Source organism: Polyodon spathula, chromosome 20 (assembly GCF_017654505.1).
Source record: "Polyodon spathula isolate WHYD16114869_AA chromosome 20, ASM1765450v1, whole genome shotgun sequence".
Classification (NCBI taxonomy): domain Eukaryota; kingdom Metazoa; phylum Chordata; class Actinopteri; order Acipenseriformes; family Polyodontidae; genus Polyodon; species Polyodon spathula.
In genome coordinates, this window is record NC_054553.1 from 13756049 (window position 1) to 13765397 (window position 9349).

A 9349-nucleotide genomic window follows, 5' to 3' on the forward strand; every position below is an offset into this window, starting at 1 on the left:
AAAAACATTACCAATGCCATCTGGTTTTAAAGGCAATAGAAGTGTGTGAAAGGGTGGCTTTGCAGGGGTGATGTCAGACCAGAAAAGAAACTAAAACATTGAATGGCGGGGCAAAACTGAAACGCTACGGCGCTCAGTATTTTATTAAACAATAGAAAATAAAAGATTTAAACAAAACAAAATTATACAAAACAAAAGGCGCGTTGGCCAAACAAAGAAACAAATAACAAACAAGTATCGTGCTGGTGTATAAACAGCACGCTTAGCAAGTGTTATATTTGTGGATATTTACATCCTGTCTCCACTCTCATTCTCTGAGTGCAGACAGCTGCTTGCTTTTATACAGGTGACCATTAGCAACAATTAATTAATTGATTGATTAACCCTATTAGCAACAATTGATCAATGAATAAACTCAGGAGATTTTAGTGAATAAGATTGACAAATGGTTTTTGATTCAAAAACACTTTATATACAAGAAAGGTATACCTCCAATACAATCATATAAGCACAAGATTTAAACTGACTTCAGACAAGGCCTCAGTACAGCTCAGTGCATACGTTTGTATCAGAAAAGCATGGATATCCATGGAGTCAATTCGAAAGAGATGAAAAGACTTTGCCATTTTGGGTATTTATACCTTTGTGAACAACTGTTGACTCCACTCCCATTTGTTTTTCTTCTGTCCAATGATAGGGGTTTCCACTCTATCATTGCACATTCCCTCTGCGGGGAAAAAGGGGGGGCTGCATACCACGTTGAACCTAGCAGGGCTCATCCATCTTGTCTTTCAGTTCCCCTCGCCCATCTCACACTATCTCTGCTAATCTCCTGCCTTTTGGCGTTTAGCTCAGACACCCATCTATGACTTTCAGTCGTGTTAGGCTATGCAAAACTGCACATAGCTGGTTTTTCCTATGGGAAATGAAAGAACTCAAAACTTACACAATACTGTATAGAACCTTTATATAAAAGCATAGTAAAGCAATTGAATTAGTAAGCACATTAAAACGATTATAAAAACACATTCACACAATTTAAACAATGATTAAAAAGAACTTAACTTTAAAAGACACACATACACAATGTAAAACTTACAATTAATAACATCATTAATACCTCATGCAGAAAGCCATCACTACAGACGGTCACCTTCTGTACAATTTTAACCCCATTCATGTGACTACAGTGTGAGAGCGGCTTTTCGACGGTTAACGGTTAATATATGTATATATATATATAAAATAATACAAATAATACTGGCTTTCACCATCACATTAACATATACATCATAATACTAATACAATAATAAACAAAGAGGCGAGAGACTCCGCACACAGTGCAATAGGTAAGAGGTATGGTAGCATTGGTAGCTCCAAGTGAATGGTCATATGTTTTGACAGTATCACAATGCTTTGAACCAATGTATTGCAGTTTAATGGTACCATAGCAGGACCAGCCAGCCAGTGTGCTGCTGTATCAGGACCATGGCCCTGTGCAATAATATATCAGTTCCAGATCCATTGTGTTTCCAATGCTGGTAATGCTGTTGTTTGCTGGTATTCCTGATAGGGACTCTTCAGGTTAATGCACTGGGATTAGAATAGGACGTTTAAAACATTCATTGATTACAGCTTTTGTTGATAAAAAGTTACGTGAAATAAAAGACTAAATACACAAGATAGTGCTGCCATTGAATACTCTTAAAGGAGTGCTTACCCAGGTTTTTAAATGCAAGGTCATACCTTTAATTAGTATCAATAGTGTTATTATTGGCCCCTCTTTACTGGAGTGAGCTTTGGGTGACCAGACTATCCTGATATTACAGGCTCGGTTACCTAAAGGTATCTGGCATTCTTTAATAAAGTCCATATACAGCGCCTATAGAAAGTCTACACCCCCTTAAACTTTTTTCACATTTTGTTGTGTCAGTGCCTCAGAGTTTCATGCATTTAAATAAGGATTTTTTTCCGCTTATCTACACACCATACACCACACTGTTAAGGGGAAAAAAGTTTGTATTGAGAAAAAATATATATATTAAAAATACAAAACTGAAAGATCATAATTGGATAAGTCTCCACTACCCTGATTTAATAATTGGTGGAAGCACCTTTTGCAGCAATTACAGCTGTGAGTCTGTTGGGATAGGTCTCTACCAACTTTGCACACCTAGATTTGGCAATATTTGACCATTCTTCTTTACAAAACTGTTCGAGCTTTGTCAAGTTCCTTGGGGAGCGTTGATGGACAGCAATCTTCCAGTCATGTGACAGTTGGATTGGATTTCGATTGGATTTAGGTCGGGGCTCTGACTGGGCCACTCAAAAACATTTACCTTTTTGTTGCTTAGCCACTCCAGTGTAGCTTTGGCTGTGTGTTTTCGGTCGCTGTCATGCTGAAATGTGAACTTCTGTCCCAGTTTCAGCTTTCTAACAGAGGGCAGCAGGTTTTCCTCAAGGACATCTCTGTACTTTGCTCCATTAATTTTCCCTTCTATCCTGACAAGTGTCCCAGTCCCTGCCAATGAGAAACATCCCCATAACATGATGCTGCCATCGTCATGCTTCACAGTAGGGATGGTGTTCTTTGGGTGATGTGCTGTGTTGGGTTTGCGCCAAACAAAATGCTTTACATTTAGGCCAAAAAGTTCCATTTTAGTTTCGTCAGACCACAAAACTTTTTGCCACATGGCTACAGAATCTACTGAGTGCTTTTTTTGCATACTTCAAATGGGATTTAAGGTGTGGTTTCTTGAGTAATGGCTTCCTTCTTGCCACCCTACCATACAGGCCAGATTTGTGGAGTGCTTGGGATATTGTTGTCACATGCACACTTTGACCTGTCTTGGCCGTAAAAACCTGTAGCTCTTGCAAAGTTGCCATTGGCCTCTTGGTAGCCTCTCTGCTTTTCAGTCATCCAGTTTGGAGGGACGGCCTGATCTAGGCAGGGTCTTGGTGGTGCCATACACCTTCCACTTCTTAATAATCCTCTTGACCATGCTCCAAGGGATATTCAAGGCCTCTGATGTTTTTTTATACCCATCCCCTGATCTGTGTCTTTCAACAACTTTGTCCCGGAGTTCTTTTGAAAGCGCTTTGGTGCTCATGGTTGAGTCTTTGCTTTGAAATGCACTACCCAGCAGAGGGAACCTACAGGAACTGCTGAATTTATCCTGAAATCATGTGAATCACTACAATTTAACACAGGTGGAGGCCACTTAACTTGGTGTGTGATTTTTGAAGGCGTGAAGCTTTAGATTCAGTAACTGGTGGCACCCCTTGAGCAGGAGGAGCAGCAACTCCAACTAAGTGTTTCCTGTAACTGTTGGTCAGTCTCTCACATATCGGTTTTGAGGAATTTTGGCCCATTCCTCCTTACAGAACTGCTTCAACTCAGTGACATTTGAGGGCTTCCTTGCATGGACAGCTTGCTTCCGGTCCTGCCACAATATTTCAATGGGGTTTAGGTCCGGACTTTGATTAGGCCATTCGAAAATGCAGAATTTCTTCTTCTGCAGCCATTCTTTTGTAGATTTACTTGTATGTTTTGGATCATTGTCTTGCTGCATGACTCACTTTCGATTCAGCTTTAGCTCACGGGCGGATGGCCTGACATTCTCCTCTAGAATCTTCTGATACAATGCAGAATTCATGGTTGTGTCAATAATGGCAAGCCATCAAAGTCCTGAGGCAGCAAAGCAGCCCCAAACCATTACACTCCCACCACCATGCTTGACGGTTGGGAGGAGGTTCTTTTGTTTGAATGCAGTGTTTGGTTTTCTCCAAACATAATGTTTCTTATTGAGGCCAAAAAATTCTAACTTTGAATCGTCTGTCCAGAGAACATTGTTCCAGAAGCACTGATTTCCTCCTGGCTATCCTTCCATGAACACCATTCTTGTTCAGTCTTTTTCTGATAGTTGAGTCATACACACTCACATTAGGCAAGGCGAGAGTGGCCTGCAGATACTTGAATGTTACTCTGGGGTTTTTTGTGACTTCCTTGATGATTTTCTGGTTTGTTGATTGTTTGATGATTTTCTTGGAGAAATTTTGGTAGGACGACCGTTCCTGTGTAGAGTGACTGTGGTCTTGAACTTTCTCCATTTGTAGACTACCTCCCGTCTGACAATGGATTGGTGGAGCCCCAAATCCTTAGAAGTGGTTTTGTAACCCTTTCTAGACTGATGAGCATCAATAACTCTTTATCTGAGGTCCTCAGAGACGTGTTTCCACATATGTGTATGGTGAAGACCAAACTCAAAAAGTTTCTGATCTTTATATAGGGTGGGGCCTCGCAAACTCAGCCCTGAAGATCTACCTAATTATTTAAACACCTGATTCTAATGATCCCCTTAATTGTGTCACTTACTTTTTTCACATACCCTTAATTACTCATTGTTTGTCAAATTCATACATCATTTTGTTTCAAAAGACATGGAATTGGTTAATATAAACCCTATTGGATATTTAAGAAAAGACTGGTTTTGATTCAAGAAGGCTATCATGGTAAAACTATGGAATTTCCATAATTATCATTGGGGTTCACAAACTTTTTCTCGGCACTGTATATATTTTATTTCCCCTTAAAGCTGTGACCTGGCAAAGGTTAAACTAAAGTGAAAAATCACCCTGGGCTCAACTTAAACATTATCATCATGTGTAGCACCTTGTTCAATTCGTAATGAATAGGGCTTTCCAGGCAAAAAATATCAGGATCACCCTACTGACTTCTGGCAAGTTGCCAGACAGGGGATAAGTGACGAGTTTTATTCGACTTTCAGCCTAACCCTTTACCATGTAGGGGATGCAGGTTCTAAAATGTTAGTATTGCTGTAAGAACCTTAGGTACCACTCTTTCAAATTTTGTGAAACACTTTTGGTTTCAAGTTCCCCCAGTAGTCATTAGCTCCCTCTGAAATTTTAATGTTTGTTATTTCTACAAAGTTTAGGCTGAAATAACTCACGTAGCGGGGCTCCAAAGATATTTTTGGATGGATGTTGATGAGGTCCACAAAAATAAAGTAAAATATTTTGGTTTCTGTGGATTTTGGATTTTGGATTTTTGAAGTTGCATTCGAGCATTGCTTATAGCCACTGCAGTGAGGCTAAAGTACCACATAGTCTTAACCAAACTGGCGTTATTCTACAATTTTGCATTGTCTGAGGTTAGATCTAAAGTAAAAAGTGACAGTGTTGCTTCCAGTGGCACTAGCTTGGAGCTAAGGGGTTATGAACTTGCATATGGAACTTAGATTTCTTTGTTACAGTGACACATTTAAAACTACCAAAACCTCAGTTAGGTGCGTTTTAAAAACTACAAACTGACAGAAAACACAAAACCTAGATTACCATGGTAAACTTAAGGGGTTAACAACTTCCGGAGTCACTAGAATTTCACATATACTCCTACTGGAATAAAAATAAAGGTTCTTACAACAATATTAACATTTCAGGATCCGCATCCCCTACAGGGTAAAGGGTTGGGCTGAAGTTCGAATAAAACTCGTCACTTACCCCTCGTCTGGCAACTTGCCAAAGGTGTGCAGGTGCTTCTGGTATTTTTTTCTCGAAAGCCCTATTCATTACGAGTAGAACGAACGTCTAAGTTGGTAGCATCTAATTTGAGCCCAGGGTGATTTTTCTTGTCAGGGTCACTTTTTCACTTTGGTTAGACCTTTGCCAGTTCACAGCTCGAAGAGGAAATTAAAAAAAATAAATAAATTAAATGATCTCTTAACTCAGCGGGCCCGAAAACCACTAGGTGAATTCTACTAGCAAAAGTCAACACAGTCGGGCCACAAAATGCCCCTTTAGTGGTTGAGTTGGCATGGAATGACCCACAAACAATAGGGCAGTTACATAACAGTCACCAGGGCAGCATGGAACTAATTGCAAATGTAACTATGGGTGTGTAAGATGAGTGAGACATGTGGTTTAGTTGAATAAATACTCTTTATTCCTCTGTGAATTGTCAATCTGTGAACATCTCATTTTAGTTTCCCCAAATTTCCCCGCAGGAATTGAATCCCATTTTTTTGTTGAGCTTTGTCTGAGCTGGTGTCACCACTTAGAGCCAGACTACACCACATGGTGGAGAAACTACAGGAAGCAGGTCCTGTTAAAGTATGGGGGAAAAGATACATCCCACTAAACACCACAAGTACTGTATAGAGTATCTTATAGTTCTTAACATTTACCATTAGCCTCCGTTTTCTCTTTTCAAGTTGTTATCTAGATACACACCTCTGGCATTGAACAGGAGAGACAACACAGGTAAGTGATTTAAGTAGTTTATTCTTTTAAATTTTAAAATAGTGAATGAGATTAAAACTGCAACAAGAAATAAAGAAACCAGTAAAAAAATAAATAACTGATCTAACAAAAAAATTCCACTCACTGCTTGTACGCCACAAGTTCTTCAGAATTCGTGAAAATAAAAGAAGAAAACAAAACAATTCAGAACTTCTGCTGTCCTCAAAAGAAAAAGGAATAACCAAAAATACTGCAACCAGCCCATATTCCACTGTAGCCTGCTTCAGGAATGGTCTCTAAACAGGAGAGCATCATTGGTTCTCTGCAGTCTGTCGATCTATCAGCTCCCCAGCATGTCTGCCTGGTCATGAGTGCTTTACAAAATAATAATAAAAAGAAAAAAATAAAGAGGAGAACAAAAAAAAAAATTAGGGAAGTAATCCAATCCAGCAAGAGAGGAGTCTTTCAGATTCGAGCGTGCACTCTTCCTATTACTTTGCAGGGTGTCTGATTTCAGCTTTAAACAGTTCAGCCGCATTTCAGTTCCCCCTCTCAGTTCTTACCCCGTTCCATTACTTGCTTTGCTTGGTTGTTTCTTACTGCATTTCATTCCAGCTCCTCTCCATTTACTTAAACTACCTCTTTATAACCCAACAAATTCCTCATTTCTCAAAAAAGCTTACAATAATTAAGCGATTTGAAAAAAAAAAATGTTTACAAACAAATAGTAAAAAAAAAATAGCAAAGAGAAAAAGAAAACGACACATAGTGATAAAAAAATGAAAAATAAGACGAAGTGATTTGTCACCTGATGACACTGGCGAGAGTTGTTTTCTTAACAGCTTACATTAAAGAAGTGGAACATTCCCTGCCTCATTTCGACTGTTTGAATTCACTTTGACCAAAATCAGCACCATGCCTTCCATTTCTAAGCTGCAGTTCAAACTGCATGTAGTCTGTTGGGTGGACTGTGCTTTTGAATAATTATTTTTTTAATTAATAACCTTGAATGCATGCCTTTGAATTTTAAATGTTGATTGGGTGCTTGACATGCCTAGACACACTTTGCAACTAGATCTGTTTCATGGTCGCCCATGGTATAGCAATGATTGCTGCTGATGTATAACCATGGTCTGACAATGTCATGGTTGTATTTGTAAGAGTTTGTGCCATGGTGCTATATGCTGTACCAAGCATGGTTAGACAATGCTTTGTGGGAACTCTCTGGACAGGTTTGCTGTCTGATTCTGTTTTTCATTTTGCCATTCCACCCCCACTAAAGCTACAGCGATGAAGCCATGAAAACCGGCCCCAGGAGAGCCAGCAGAGGCAGAGTCCAAACTTTCACACTGAACAAAGAACCATAAAAGAGAGAGACCAACACTGAATTTAGGAGCTTTACAAGAAAAAAAGACACCCTACACACAATGTATTAATGTATGTTTAGCACTAGCAACACTATCACTGCTCCACAGTGTTTGATTGTTTAATTGCAGATATGCAACTCTATATATTCAAAGACAAGCAAAGCTGCTAATCACTTCCTGTGCTAGAAGGCAGTCTTGCTTCAATTGAATGTATTGCTGAGTAGAACTTTCTGATGGACCTGCCTATGTATGTGTTAATGCCTCCACAATCCATGTTGCACCAGTTTTTTGTTTTATTCATGATTCAATCAGTAACTATTATTACGGTCACCCCTGATTTAACCATTGCCAGACCATGTCAATCCACGTCTGAGTCATAAGTGAATTTCTGATGGTACGCTGGCTGGCCAAAAAATGAAAGTGCCCTAATTTGTGAATGAGTAGCTCCTGGTGTATTGTATTAATGGAAACAGGTGTGTTTTTTCCAGCGTTGTAAGGTTTCTGTAATCCTGTTGTTACAATCAGTTACACATGAACAGAATTGCCTGCTGAAGACGCTGCCATTCCCACTATGGAGACAGCCACAGTGCAGTGCAACCACTGCGTTGAGATGGGCCGGTCCACAGGCCCCCACTGTCATGCGTGACGTCAGAGGGACTCTTCTGCTTGCTCGTGCTCGCTGCTTAAGACCTGCACCTCTCACTCCACTTGGGGTCAAGCCGATCACATGATCACACTTTTAGTGCACTGTTGCTGTCTACATCAAAATGAAGTTTGCTACTTATATCATAATTCAATCCCTCTTTGGAATCGGACATGTGGTTATTATCCAAATAGCACTGATTTACAACAAGCACTGTCCTTTATAGTGTGAAGGAGTCAGTTATGTTAACAACAGGGCTTTTTACTAAACGTTCCCAGCTTCGAGTTGCTTTCTTCTGCTGTATGAGGTGTCTCCAATGCATAGGCCTGTCAAAAAAAGACCAGGCCAAGAGGGTCCACAAATCAGCCCCCTGCCTGCCTCCACCTCTCCATAGCAACAAATAAAGTGTCCTTTATTACACTTTTTATTGGCTTGTAAACTCACAGGAGGTAGCCCAAGCAGGCGACTGGTCTGGGGAGTCTGTGTCGGTGTATTACCATCACCACTGCGCCGCTACATGGTAAATTATTCCAGTGGTTGTGTTTTTAGTGTTAGTCAAGGCCAGTAGCACAAGGGTTTGTATTCCTATGTGTAAACTGACTCCATAAATCAAGTACAGTACATTTTGCAGTGTTGGGGTCGTTACTGATAAAAAGAAATGTATTAGTCGTTATTCGTTTCTTGAGATAAAAGTAATGATATTAGTATTACATATTAGTTCATTTAAAAAAATAGCGCCCTATATTACTCGTTACATTGCCCACTACATTCCTTCCTTTTGCCCTGCGAAACAATTGTGACTAATCTCCATAGTCTGGTAATGCGTTTTTTAAAGCTATGACAAACAAATAAACTTGTAATGCCGTGGGTTACCTTAGTTCTTGGGTCAGTAGCGTAGACAACTGCAAATGAATCAGGCTGGGCAATATTATCTTGCTTCCACTAAAGTTTTATTATTCAGCGACTTCATTACAAAGGCTCAGCAATAATAGAAAACAAAGTAATCTGCCAGTAGTATGTTGTAAACTGTGTTACAATTAAAACAGTAAATAAAAATAAAATGGAAGCACAGTAGGGCTCG